At 53.5% G+C, this 14,283-nt stretch overlaps 1 protein-coding gene across 2 annotated transcripts in view; it reads left to right on the top strand.

Annotated features, from left to right (window-relative positions):
* Positions 1-14,283, top strand: part of Gse1 (Gse1 coiled-coil protein) — a 355,349-nt gene that overhangs the window by 112,629 nt on the left and 228,437 nt on the right. The window lies entirely within an intron of this gene.

The raw sequence follows: 14,283 nt of genomic DNA, 5'->3' as shown, positions 1-14,283 counted from the left end.
TGGCATCTGTCTGGCTTGAGGGTGTACACTTGCTATGCCAGGGCCTGGGGGCCACTTTGTCTCCCTGAGTTATAGGAGGAGAGAAGAGATGGGCAGTCCATGTGTCCTGGTTAGGGTAGGACTCTGGCCCTCCAGGTAGCCTGACATCTGTCCATGGCTAGCTGGTATGCTGTGGGGACCCTGCCCCGCCTGCACAGGCTATCCCCCTTGGGTTGTTTCTTCTGCGGTGCCCAGGGTCAGCAGGATCTGGCAGCACCGGGTTTCCCCGCCACTGTCCCACCAGCCCTTTGACAGGAGCCGCTCCAGCAGTGTCAGGGAAGGCTGCTGATCTTTCCGCCTTTATTGTCCCTTGGCCTCTTCACCCAGCAAACCTCTGTGAGTCTGGCCCTGATCCCAGGGGCAGGCAAGGCTTTGCTTTAGAGGACTCTGACGGCTGATCTTCAGAGGCTCTAATGAGAGTATAGTTATTGTGGGTGTGCCAGAGGTACAGCAGAGTGGATCATGCCCCAGCCTTAGGGTGAATTGGGCCGGAACTGCAGCCTTTCCTAGCCTGGTAGGCTGTAAGCTACTAAGCCAGCCAACACACACACACACACGCACACGCACACGCACACACACACGCACACACACACACACACACACACACGGGGGGTGGGGGAAGGAGAGAGAGAGACAGAGAGAAAGAGAGAGAGGAGACGAAGAAAAGCCAACAGAGGGCTGGCGAGATGGCTCAGTGGGTAAGAGCACCCGACTGTTCTTCCAAAGGTCTGGAGTTCAAATCCCAGCAACCACATGGTGGTTCACAACCATCCGTAATGAGATCTGACTCCCTCTTCTGGAGTGTCTGAAGACAACTACAGTGTACTTACATATAATAAATAAATAAATCTTTAAAAAAAAAAAAAAAAAAGAAAAGCCAACAGAGTAAGAAACCAGGGTAGGAGATCCTTAGGGCCTCAGGCCTCCCCCTTCCTGCCTGGCACCTGGCACCCCGGTCCTGTGTGGCCCATAAGCCCTGCGGGGCTGGCTTTCTCTGTGTCCCATGCTTCCCTCCCTCTCTCCATCTCCTTCCTGAGACTCCCCACTACCTCTTTCCAGCCTACCACAAGGTGCTGTGAGCTGCCGAACCACCAACTTACATACATACATACGTGTACACACACATGCTCAGTTGACCAGTGACGACTCCTGAGCCACCTCCTGGCCTTTTGGACTTTTCCAAGTGGGGCATTTTTCCCCCTAAGATGTTAAAGCACAGACTGAGGGTAGCAGGTGCGGGGCAGAGCAAGCGGCCTCGGTGACATGTGGCAGCTGAAGTTTTGTCTCCGTGCCTCAGTCTCCCCCTCCACAAAATGGACGCCTGTCTCAGAAACAGGTTTGCCAACCTAAGATTTATAGGGCGCTTGAATGGTTTGGCGAATAATGACCAAGAACTTAAACAAATGTAAACATCTCCAGGGGTCGGCAGCAGATTTTATGTTTTGGGTCTGTCCCCGCACGGCATGGCAGATGCTATTGTCCATTTTACAGAGGAAGCCAGAGCTCAGAGGCCGAATTACCTTCCCACGGCCACACAGCCATGTTGGCCTGTAAGCTTAGAAGTCGGGGGGGGGGGGTGGTGGTGGTGGTGGTGATGCTCCTTCCATATCTGGTGTGGTTGGTGTGACGCGCTACCCCGCACAAGAAACCTAAACACCGCACATCTCTCAGTCACATTTTTGTTTGGTATTGGGTGGGCATGCAGTGGCGTCATAACTGGCTTCAGTGGCCACCATGGGCCATGAACTGTCAGCCAGATCCACCACCCTGCTGTCGGCTGGCCTTTCCTGTTAGCGGAGAGTGGGCTGGCTGATGGGCGTCCTACTATGTGCACTGGGCCAGGAACCACATGGCCTGGTTAAGTGCTTGTAACCTGTTCTGGGCCCACCCAGGGCTTTAATCAGCATGGTTCATAGTCTTCCTCCTTCCTGAGGGGCTTGCTGGCCTTGCCCAGGCTAGCCTCCACGCCACACATCAAAGCACACAACAGATCCGACCCCACCCTTCCAACTGCATCCACCAGAGAGGCTTGCTCTCTCACTCTTCTGCCTTTTTTGTTCAGCCCGGACTCACGTCAGCCAATCATTCCCTCAGATCTTTTCAAGGAAGCCGGCAGTGAATGGGGACAAAAATTGCTGTCGTCTGGATGCGTCTCTAGTGATAGCTGTTTCCCTGGAATGGGAGGGAGCGAGGGTGTGGGTTCCTCCCAATCTTTTCTTTCTTCTTCCTAAAAAAAAAAAGAAAGAAAGAAAGATTGAGAGAGAGAGAGCGCGTGTGAGTGCGCCTGGCTAGGTTGGGACCTGGTGGTGGATTACCGGCCTAGCTCAGGGGAGGCCCTGGGTTCTGTGTCACCAGCCCTGGGTTCTGTGTCACCAGCACAAAGAAGAGAAAGGAAAACCTCACTTGCCATTCGCGGGTCACCAGGAGACTCTGCCATTCATTGTCTCTTGGTCTTTGTTCTGTTTTGAGACAGGGTCTGTCTGTGCAGCCCGGCTGGCCTGGGACTCATGATCCTCCTGCCTCAGCCTCTCAATTAGATTCATCTGTGGTCAAGAGACCAGCCAGCCCTGAGCCTGTCATCCTGGCACTCAGGCAGTGGGGAGAAGTAGAGTTTAAGATAAGCTTTGCTCAGTACTGACTGTGAGGCTCCATCTCGGCACAACAACAGAGAAAAACAGTGCTAGCCACCTTCCCTACGGATGCCTGTATTTAAAAAACTTTTTTTTATGACATTGAGATTTCTTACTTTGGGTGTGTTCACACTATATGACACGGCACACATGTGGAGGTCAGGGGACAACTTGGGGGAGTCAGTTCTCTCCCACCAAGTGGGTTCCAGGGATTGAACTCAGGCCGTCAGGCTTGGCAGCAAGTGCCTTCATCCCTGAGCCCACTCATCTCCCTTTGATCTCTTTTATTTTGGTCCCTGGACCCAGAAAAAACAGTCTATGGTCTGTCTGTCTGTCCTCTCATTTGGGGTAACAGGCACCTACCTGGCACAGAGCACGGTTGACAGGGTCTGACCCACAAGTTCAGGTTCATCTCAAGGCTCTGACCGAGGAAGAGTCTTCATGTCCCGAGGTGGGTGTCCCTACTTCCGGAGGTGACCGGGTGAGTTCAGAACTGCTGTTTCTCATTTCGAGGACAGGCATTCCAGGCCAGGAGCCTCCTGGGCAGAGTGTCAGTGAAAGGTGAGAGCCCAGAGCCTGTGGCTGTCTAAGCGCGCATCTCTCAACCCCGGGTCTCTCCTGGGTGGTGATAGTGGACATGCCCTTCATGGGCTGCTGTGGGGACTGTGTGAATTAAACATGTGGAAAGCATCAGGGCAGGCGGTGAGCAGATGTGGAGCCTCAGACAATGGTCATTCCATGGCCATTGGGTTTATAAATATGTGCATGCATAGACAGCCAGGCAGAAAGACACACACACACACACACACACACACACACACACACACGTTTGGTTTTGGACCCTGGGACAAAGGCCTGAGGTGCATATTTTACATATCAAAGCAAACCTGTTCTCTAGGTTCTCCCAGCATGCCTCAGTCCCTACCTGGCACAGTCTGCCCCTATCCGTGAACTTTCCAGCCCAGGGGCTAGGCTGCCCTTCCTCTAGACTCTTCCCTAATTAATCCAGACATTTTGGTCTCATTTTCCCTCCCCCTCCCCCTCTCCCTCTCCTTCTCCCTCTTCTTCTTCCTCTTCATCCTCCCCTTCCTCCTCCTCCCCTTCTCTTCTTCACTCTCTGCGCATGTGCCCCTTTCTCCTTTTCTCTCTCCCTCCCCTATGCACCCCCCCTTCCTCATGGTGACTTCCCTGGCCTTGGTCCTTGGGGCTGGTGAGCTCACCCACCCCAGAATAGCCTTCCCAATAAACCTGCCTTTAATAGAACCTAATCTGGTTTAAATTGGCTCAATTCTCCAGTGGCGAAGAAATAACCTACACACACACACACACACACACAGAGACACACACACACACTGACCAAGCCTACAGGCTTCAGACCATGAGCTTTTAAGGGCAGTATCGGCGATCAGCCCAGGGTCCTCCGTGCCTCCCATTGTTCACATGGGCATTGGGCTTCAGGAACCGGGGCCTCAGGACAGAGAGAGAGGCTGGTAATCAGCTCATTGGCCTGACTGCAATGATGTTGTCCCCTGAACCACCCAGAACCCAGGCAGGACACATCGTGGCCTCTCGTGACACTGATTTGTCCCCTGTGATGATGGGCAGCTGGGCAGCTGAGATGGATGGATGCCCAGGACGGCTTTCTACTGCCATCTCCCCCTGTACTGCGGGAGCTCCCAGCAGCCACCGAGTGGATGCCATGATGCCCCGTGGGGCTGTTTGCTGTGCCTGTCACCCAGTTTCCACAAGCCTGTGACAGGCGCCCTGCCCCGGCGTGCATCCCGATGTGTTTTCAAAGGGTGTAATTTCTATCAGCTTCAATTAGAGCTATTTTTATTTTTTTGTCACCCCGAGGAACCTCCCTGTGGTTCAACTGCCATTTCTCACCGTTACATTCCTGGCAGGGGAAAGGAGAAAAATTAATAGTCCCCTGATCTCTCTGCTGATGGCTGTCAGCACTTGATGAACTGTCTGCCCTGGGTGGCGCTCCACGGGTTTCACAGCAATTGTGTTATGGGCATGGGGGAGTAGGATCCCAGATGGGGGCTTTGGCAAGCCTCCGAGCCTACTCTCCCCTCTCCTTAGCACCTGCCAGGTGAGTCCCCAATTCCTGGTCTCTGTTTGATGGTGGGTGCACTGGGGTTGGCATCTGTAGTCTTTCTGCTGTGTGTGGTTTTGTGGGTGGCTAACCGTCTCTGAACCACATCTGAATGGGAAACCCTTCCCAAGAGTCCACTCTTAGTAAGCAACTCTGAAGCGGGCCTGGGGAAAGCAGAGATAATAATCCATGCAGGGGAGTCCAGAAATGGGGTACAGCCTGGCTAAGGGCCAGCAGATAAGACAAGGCACAAGCCCTAGGGATAGGAGGGAACGCCTCCCCTTGGCCTGGAGGGAGAGGGACCAGCGCAAAGGGAGCCTAGGGCCAGCAGGCAGCTGAGCTTGGGAATGGTAGCTCCCCACCTTTCGCTGGGCTTCTAGAACACTGAGTCTGAGGACCAACAGGAAACTAACAGCTTAGACTCCCCGAGGAGCCCAGCAGTGCCAGCTGCAGACCTCTGATATCAAGAGGCCTTGAGTTCTGTCTGGTAAGAAAAACAAGACCCAGAGGGCATATCCTGTAGGTTCCCGTTTGAACAGCCTGCTGGGAATGAAGAGCCGGAACAGAAGGAACACTGTGGCAAAGGGATGCTCTGTGTCTTAACTGAGGCTGGGGCTAGGAGTCTGTGCAAGGGGTGAAACCGTGGAGAGTTAAGCAAGCCCACACATTCAGAGCCCGATCTGAAGGTCTGAGCAGAGTCTGTCATACCCTGTGTGACAGGCGCTGTAGACGGCGTCATGCAACCGTGGGGAGGATTGAAGGGCACACGGTGGATCTGCCTCATTGCTCACACCTGAAATGCACTCAGCAGCAGTCGTTAGGTTTCAAAAACAGCAAAAGCTGGGGCTGGGGAGACAGCACAGCAGGCAAGAACACTTGCTGTGCAAACACGAAGGGCTGAATTGCGATTAAAAAAATAATAAAGCACGCACCCGCAACCACTGTGGTGGCAGCGGAGGAGGACTGCGGGGCTTTTGCTGGCTGTCAGCTAAGCTCCAGGTTCAGTGAGAGACCCTGTCTCAAAGGAATAAGGTAGAGAGGGATAGAGCAGAATGACTGGTGTCCTGTGATGCCTGTGCCCACAGGTGCATACAAAATGCACAAATGTGCACACGTGCATGCATAAGCAAGAGCACACATGGGCACATGCAGGCAAGCACATATGCATGCACTTGCAAATACATACACGCATGCACAAGCACATTGCACACACATGTCCTGCATATACACATACACACATGCATGCATAAACATGTACACACAGGGACACATGCAGGCAACACACATGCATGCATAAAGAAGTGTACACATGCATACACACATGTATGCACACATGCATGCATAAACAAGTATACACAGGGACATACATGCAGGCAAGCACACATGCATGCATTTGCACATGCATGCACACATATACACATGCATAAGCACACATATGCACACCTGCATGCATAAACAAGTGCACACATGCATGCACACATGTATGCATGCACAAGCACACACTCACACACACCCATGAACACATGTATGCATTTGCATATACATGCATACATGGCACAGATGCACAAGCATGCACAGGTGCACATACACATGCATACACGTGCACAAGCACACACACATGTATGCATAAACAAATGCACACATGGACACATGCAGACAAGCACACATGCATGCATTTGCACATATGTGCATACATGTACCATGCACACATGTACACACATGCATGCATAAGCAAGTGTGCGTGCATGCACATACATATCAGACCATGTATTTCTATGACTTAGAGCATTTCCAGGGCACCAGTTCACTCCTCAAGAGAGCTAGAGGCCCCTGGGGTCAGGAGGCCTTCCATTGTTGCCCTATAGCTTCTCCTTGATGGAGGCACTTGCACTGCAGCTCTGACATGTCCCTGCCGTAGAGACCTTTGCTCTGGCAGTTCCCTTGGTCCCTAAACACTGTTCTCTATCCCTGAAAACAGCTCTTCCTGTGCCTCAGATCCGCCTCTCCCCTGTGCTACCTTGGGGATGTTGGGTCAGACCCTGAGGTTACAGTTACTGTTCAGAGGGGACGGTGGTCTGGAAACCCCGAATCTATGCTCCTGGGATATGGTGAGTGAGGTAGTACCCGTCTCTACTCAGGATGGGACCTAAGGACAGAGTCCAGATCTCACTGAGGATGGCTGGGACATTTGGGGGCAAGGGGCAGGGCCATTGCAGATAGAGGCTTATGACAGCGGCTGACAGCCTGCCTGGAAGCCTGGTCCACAGCTTGGCGGGGCCCTTCTGTGGAGTCATGACAGGGACAGTTGCTTAGAAAACAGTATGGTAGGAAGGCTGGCCAACCCTGGGCAGTGTTCCCATGACCCTCTCATCTGTGCTGCTCTGCTCCGTAGAGCCCTCACTTGACCAGTCCTCCCTCATAGCCACCCAGGTATCTGATGCAACCTGTCCCACAGACATGGAAGCCAGGGCCCAGAGAGATGCAGCCATGTTTGAGAGCACATAGCTCACAGCAGCAAAGCAAGCAAGGCCGCTTCCTGGTCTGTGTTAACCTCTACTGGACTGTGTTCCTGCTGCTCAGGCGTGTGTGTGTGTGTGTGTATGTAGGTGGTGGGAAGCATGTGGGTGCACCTTAGAGTGCATCTTGCCTCCTGCATCCTCTTAGGACACATAGGCAGATACAGGTACCCCAGAGGCTGTAGGGGCTCCGTCATCATTGTGTCTCCCTGCTCAGTTTCTGTTCGTGGTAAGGCCTGGCCACTCCTACACAGACCGTTTGTCCTCCCCACCTGGCCCTCCTGCTGCCTGCCTTCCTTCCTCTCACTTCCTTCAGACTGGCCAGCAAGCACTGGGCTACCCATTCTCACTTATATTGAATATTCAGCTCAGCCAGCAGTCTTCTCCACAAGGCTAGGAACTGTCAGCTGTCCCACTAGCTGCCACATCTGTCTGAGGCACAATGCCGGGGCACATAGTAGGTGCTAATAAAGTGGGTGGGAACTGGATGGACAAACCCCTTGATGGGTGGGTGGATGGACTGAAGGATAGTTTGGACAGGTGGGTGGGTGGGCAGGGGGGTTGGTGGGCAGGCGGGTAGATGGTGGGATGGGTGGGCACAGGGGTAGATGGACAGAAAGAAGCGGGGGGACAGTCTGACCAGAGCCCAGCCGTGGGAAAAGGACAATGATTGCCCCTCAGAGTGGAAGCTTGGCCCCTAGGAGAGACAGGGAGTTGGGTAGCAGCAGTTGGGTAAGTGGCTGGCTTCTTCTTCCCTCAGCCTTGACTGTGGCCTTCCAAAGAATACCAGCTCCTTTCTCAGACACTGAGAGTGCCCTGTGCCTGCTGGCATGGGGACCCGGCTGGTGAGCTGCCTATTTTATCCCAGCCTCAGTTTCTCTATCTAGATCACTGCATAGTCACACTTCCTACCAGGCTACCCAGTAGAATCACTGCCCAGCTCCTTGCCCTGGCTTTGTGCGCACACGTGTCCCTTTCTCCAGGTACTCGGATGGCTGCTGAGCCTGACAGTGGAGGTGTCCCTGTATCCTCTTGACCTTCTGTTGTCCCCAAGGCTGGTGGATTTGATGCCTCCTCCTCCAGCCTCTGAGTGATCGGGAAGAGACCCCCAGCTGTGCTGCTTTGCCAAGCGGGTGTCTGTGCCCGCCCCAGCCCCAGCCCCAGCCGGAGCTGCAGCCGGAGCGCCCCTAATTGCCAGCACAGATGTGGAAGCCACCAGCCTCCCCTGTGCGCTCGGCTGTGCCGTGTGCTTAATTAGCCCCTGATTACTCATTTGCTGGGTGCCGTGTGTATTCCATAGCTAATAACTTTCCAATTACGCCCGGCCGCTCTGCTCGCACTAACCCTTTAGCTGTCTGCCGGTTGGGGACTGCGCGTGCAGCAGTGATGTGCTCTGGGCTGAAGCCTCTCCCTCCCTCTAGTGCAGGATCTGACATTCCCTGCCTGCTTTGTGGAGTCATCACAGGGAGGCAAGGACATCCGACGGTGCTTCCAGGCCTCTGACATGACGTCTTGCAAGTCCCCCTGGAGCTGGGCCAATGCAGTTTCTAAGGATGGTACAGCCAGGGTGGGATGGGTAAAGGGACTGGGGCTCCTGAGGACAGAGCTGGCCTGTATCTCCATTGTTGGCAGCAGGTACTGGCCCTGTGGCCTGTGTGCCCCTGGCAGGTGCCTGGAGGCTGGCAGTTGCGACATGAGGGGTAGAATGACACTTAACCCCGCTCTTGTCTTCTTTTCCATGCCTGGCTTCTCCTGGGCTGAGGGTAGGTGGCACAGTCCTCTTCTGTGCCATGTGTCCCCCATGGTGATTCTCTGTTCCATGTCTCAGTTACCTGGCCTTGCTCTGGAGGGAAACCCGCTGCAGCCTAGAACAATCCCCACCCCACTCCCTACCCCGTTGTCTAGAATGCAAACAGGAGCCCTGGTCGGGCATGGGTTCTGCTGGTATTTTGAACACCGGACTGACAGAGCACACAATCTCTCCTGGATTCACAGCTCTGACCTTAAATGTCCAAGTAACCTTAGGGAGCTGGCCTGGCTTCCATGCCTCAGTTTCCTCTGCTGCAGATGGGTGTGTGTGTGTGTGTGTGTGTATGTGTGTGTGTGTGTGTGAAATGACTAACTGAGCTCAGACAGGTACTCCCTCAAGTTCGTGGCTTTCCCTATGCCCTGGGCTGTTGCCATCAGCCTGGTCACAGACTACCAGCACTGCCCAGCCTGAGAGCAGTTGAGTCCCTAGACTCCACTGTCCCTCTCGGAGGCAGCACCATGTTTTCACTTCTGAGCTAAAAGAATGGAGTACTGGAAAAGAGAAGCCATACCATTGAGCTCTCCCAACATGGGAGAGAGGCTGAGACCCAGCCCCAGGCAGGCTGAGAGATGTACTCTAGCCTGGAACCCGGAGGAAGAAGAACAGTTCCAATAACAGAGCCGGTGCTTGACCCCAGTGTCTTGCTTGGCTGCCTCCAGGCTGCCGCGGGGGCCGCAGCTTGAAGCCTGTTTTAGAGATGCATGGTTGGTTTGCTAGACACGGAGGGACAGGAAGACTGATGCTAACTGAGAAAGGGTGACATGAGAGGTCCCACGTGACAACTCCATTAATGTGAAATGTCCCCAGTAGGAGAGCATATAAAGGCAGTGGAGCTGTGGCTGCAGGGGGCAGGGGGAGCGAGTGGGCGGGGGTGGGGGTGGGGAGGGAGCGGAAGACTGAGGGAGAAGACTCCTGGAGTTTGGGGGAATGGAAGGAGACTTCCAGGGTGTCCCCAGGGTTAACTGGATAAAATGTTCTAACATGATACAACCGCACAAATGTTCAAAAAGCCATAAACTATTTATTTATAGTACATGTATTTAGTGGGGGGGGGCATGTGTGTGCCTCAATATGCTTTCAGGGGTCAGCAGACAAGTTGAAGAAGTCAGTCCTCCCTCTCCCTCTCTCTCTCTCTCTTTCTCTCTCTCTCTCCCTCTCCCTCCCTCCCTCCCTCCCTCCCTCCCCGCTGGGTGTCAGTGCTGGGGGGGTGGGAAACTCATCCCACACGGGCCATGGTCTGGGACATTGATGTCCAGGACAGAGGGCTGTTGTGAATGGCCCCTTCCAAGCTGCTCTGGACATGTGTGCTCTCTGTTTTCTAGTCTCTGTCCCCAGGTGAGTCTCGCTGGGGGACTCAGGAGCTCTGTATGTGACTTTGAGAGATAGAGCACACAGAGCTCCAAAGTCCTACCTCACATCTCAACCTGTATGCAAATGTATGTCTCTCAGTTGTCAGTGTTTCCTAACAAAGAGCAAAGAGGATGCGGCTTCTAAAGGCAGCTGCAGATGCTTCCAGAAGCACAGGGGATGCAGGGCGGGGCTGGCATCCTGCAGCCATGCCTACTTGGCTCTAATTTGGTTCAGGGTCTTGCCCTGTGGGGTGGTTCATGGCACCCTGAGAAAGGGCAGATGTCTGTCCTAGCCCCTTTGTGACAGTAACACACAGTAGACCTGATGCGCCACAGGGCCTCACTTCTAGGGAAAGCTCACCGGACACCTATCCCTGGCATTTAGGGTGGGTGGGTAGACATTGGGTGGGAAGGTGGATGGATGGGTGAGTGATGGATAGATTGGTGGATGGATAACAGATGAATGGAGTGAATAGGTGGATGGTGGACAGCGGATAGCTGGGTAGATGGGAGAATGAACAGATAGAGTGGTGGATGGAGTGTTAGGGAGGATTTCCTATAGGAACAGAGCAGGAAGTACACACACACACACACCACACATACATATACACAAACACCACATACACATATACACACACATACACACACACATACACATATAAGGGGGGGTCACACATGGGGGGTCACATACATACAGACACACATACCACACACACACATACATACACACACATGCATATACACATAGTGGGGTCACACACATACATACATACACATACATACATACATACACATACACACATACATATACACATACACGGTGGGGGGGGGGATCACACACATACACACACATACCACATACACACATGGAGGATAATGGTTAGATAGATGGAGGTTGGTTGGTTGGATGGATGGATGGATGGATGGATGGGTAGGTGGATGGGTGGGAGGGAAGGAGGGAGAGAAGGAGAGAGGGAGGGATGGTGGGTGGGAGGGATGGGTGTGTGGGTGGATGGATGATGGGTGGATGGATGTCTGGGTTGGTAGGTCGGAGGGAGGAAGGAGTGGGTGGGTTGATGGGTGGGTGGGTGGGTAGATAGATGGGTGGGCAAGTAGGTGGATAGATAGATGGGAGGGAGATGGACAGATGGATAGATGGGATGGGAATGGATGGACAGATGGACTTGTGACTGGGTGGCTGGGTGAGTGGGTAGGGGAACAGATAAGGGAATGGTGCAAAGGTGTGGATTAAGAGCTAAACTGGGCCCAATCACAAGGTTCTTGATGGTGACATCTTCTATACCCAAGTTACTGTCCTTCCCTGCCAAACCCTACTCCCCTTGAAAGCCAAGTTCAGAGCCCACCTGCTCCAGGAAGCCCTTCTGGATCTCCCAGCTTTTGAAGACACCCCCCACCCCCCATCTCTGCAGCACTGACCCTGTACTCTGCCCCTGCCCTCTAGGCTTCAGTCTGCTGCTCTCTGTTTAAAAGCTTCATCCCACCATTGCTTCACAGCTGACTAAGGTCACAGACAAGCACTTCAAAGTTCAAAGCCCCAATTACCGTGCAAGTTCAGACAGGTCGCTGTGCCAACTCCCTGGCAAGGGGGTGTCTGGAAGGACTGTGCCATTCTGGGTAAAGGCTTGGACTGGCGCCAGGACATAGTAGGTACTCAGCAAAGAACATGTTTTGTGCTTTGGTTCTCTGCTAGACATGGTACCAACTGCCACTTTTACACCTACAGCCCCTTCTCAGGCGCCCCACAGTTACCCAACTACTTCGTCCCAGCAGAACCCTGCTGGTTTCTCTACTCCAGGAGAAAAAGTAGGTCACAGGTATGGAACAAGAAGTACAGAACGTTCGCAAGTCCTCTGCTCCCCTCTAGCCCCATCTCCAGAGGCTCGCACAAAGACAAACCCTCCCCTGGCAGCAGGAGTCCCTGGCTGGCAGTGTAGCATTCTGCCACCCCTCGTGGATGTGACAACCCTATGACTGTCTTTCTTTAGTTTCACCCTGATAGAATTTTCCATGGTGATTTAAGACAAGATTTTGAAGCAGCCAAAGCCCCTGCAGGGTAGGGCCCCAATCTATACTCAGGGAATCCCTGCCACAGTGATTAGACTCACCCCAGGTCCCAAGGAACGAATGAATGAATGAAGAAATGATGTGTGTGGCCCGATATGGTGCCTCCTGGTTCCAGCCTTGCATGCCTGCCGTGGAGTTTGCGGGGGCTGTGGCTGGGCAGTGTCTTCATATGGATGCTATAAATTAAAGCGTTCCAGGAAACAGCACAGTAAATTCATCTGCCTCTTTGCCTGCAGGGCTGGCGGGGGCTGTGCTCGCCTCAGGAGCTCTGAACATCCGTCTCACTTAGGGTGCTACTCCTACGGAACTAAGCCCTGGGAGAAAAAACTTGAAAAAAAAAATTAAAAATAACTGGATGAACAGAAAATGACTTCTTAGCAGCCCTACACTCTCAGTGCAGAAGAGGGAGAGCCACCAGCCTGGGCTTGGCTCCCTGTGGTCCAAATGGCCTAGCAGAGGCTGAGCTGGCCCCAGCTGCCCACCTAGACCTGGGAATCCCTCTGGCCTGGGCTGACCCTGCTTGTGACTTATCCCCTTTACTGAGGCCACTTCTGAAACTTCAGTTTTCCCAGCCTTGAAGTGGGGGCGGGCAATAGAACAGTCAGGGTCACGGGGCAGAAAGAGGTGTGTATGGTGGGTAGGTGGGGGCGGGGTGGGGGTGGTTAGAAGGGCGATGGCCAGGAAGTGGAATGGGGTGGTTGAGACCATTTCTCTCTGGGAGGTGAGAATGTCCTAGGTCTGGATATGGGGTGTGGGGGACAGCTCTCTGTGGTAACTGGTGAGTTCTTTGTTGAGCGCGTGTGTCCACAACTTAAATATGCATGGGGAAGCCGGGCGTGGTGGCGCACGCCTTTAATCCCAGCACTCGGGAGGCAGAGGCAGGCGGATTTCTGAGTTCGAGGCCAGCCTGGTCTACAAAGTGAGTTCCAGGACAGCCAGAGCTATACAGAGAAACCCTGTCTCGAAAAACCAAAAAAAAAAAAAAAAAAAAAAAAAAAATATGCATGGGGAAGGGCAGGTGAGACGGCTCGACGAGAGAACACGTGTGAGATAGCTCAGTGAGGGGATGTGTCTGCTAGCAAGCATCACAGTGTGCCTGCGTTTGATCCCTGGTACCTACACGGTAGAAGGAGAGAACTGACCCCCCATATATTGTACCCTGATTTTCGAGGCTAACTCACCAAGTTGAGTGTGCTGGTGGGGGTTGCATGCATACAGACGGGTGTCTCGGTAGAGACTGGATAGGGACATGGCAGTCACTGTGCCCAGCAGCCTGAATCACACGTGGGAACAGAGGTGTGCCGACACCTAGGATGTCTGGTTTCAAAGGGGACCTACCACGCATGTCTTCTCTTTTGATGCCCGTGATGCAGGGACTTAGAACGCGTTGTGTGAGGAAGTGAGCCTAGGCAAATGCATGCTATAAAGGGGAAGACGCTAAGCAGTAGCTCCCCCCAAAGACCCTAAGGATGGTATCCCTGGTTTCCTGAACCCTCTCCAGTCAGTCACCCCGTGCAGTGGGGAGCCTCACCCATGCCTGACATTCATAACGGGACAGGATGGATGCTGCCTGGTCTCGAAGAGACTGCTCCCCAAAGGAATTGGAGAAATGACATCCCTTCCCCCTAACCTGTAGGGTGCAGCTGAGATAATCATCCCAGCTTCCCAAGCAGGGCCCTGTTATACAGTGCACGGCGGCAGCATACAGACATCCCCAGGGACTGGCTATGTAAGGCTGAACCTTGGTGCACCTCTC

Source organism: Mus caroli, unplaced genomic scaffold, assembly GCF_978045245.1.
Source record: "Mus caroli unplaced genomic scaffold, Mus_caroli_1 scaffold_10, whole genome shotgun sequence".
In the NCBI taxonomy this organism is placed as follows: domain Eukaryota; kingdom Metazoa; phylum Chordata; class Mammalia; order Rodentia; family Muridae; genus Mus; species Mus caroli.
This window is presented reverse-complemented; position numbering and strand designations above follow the sequence as displayed.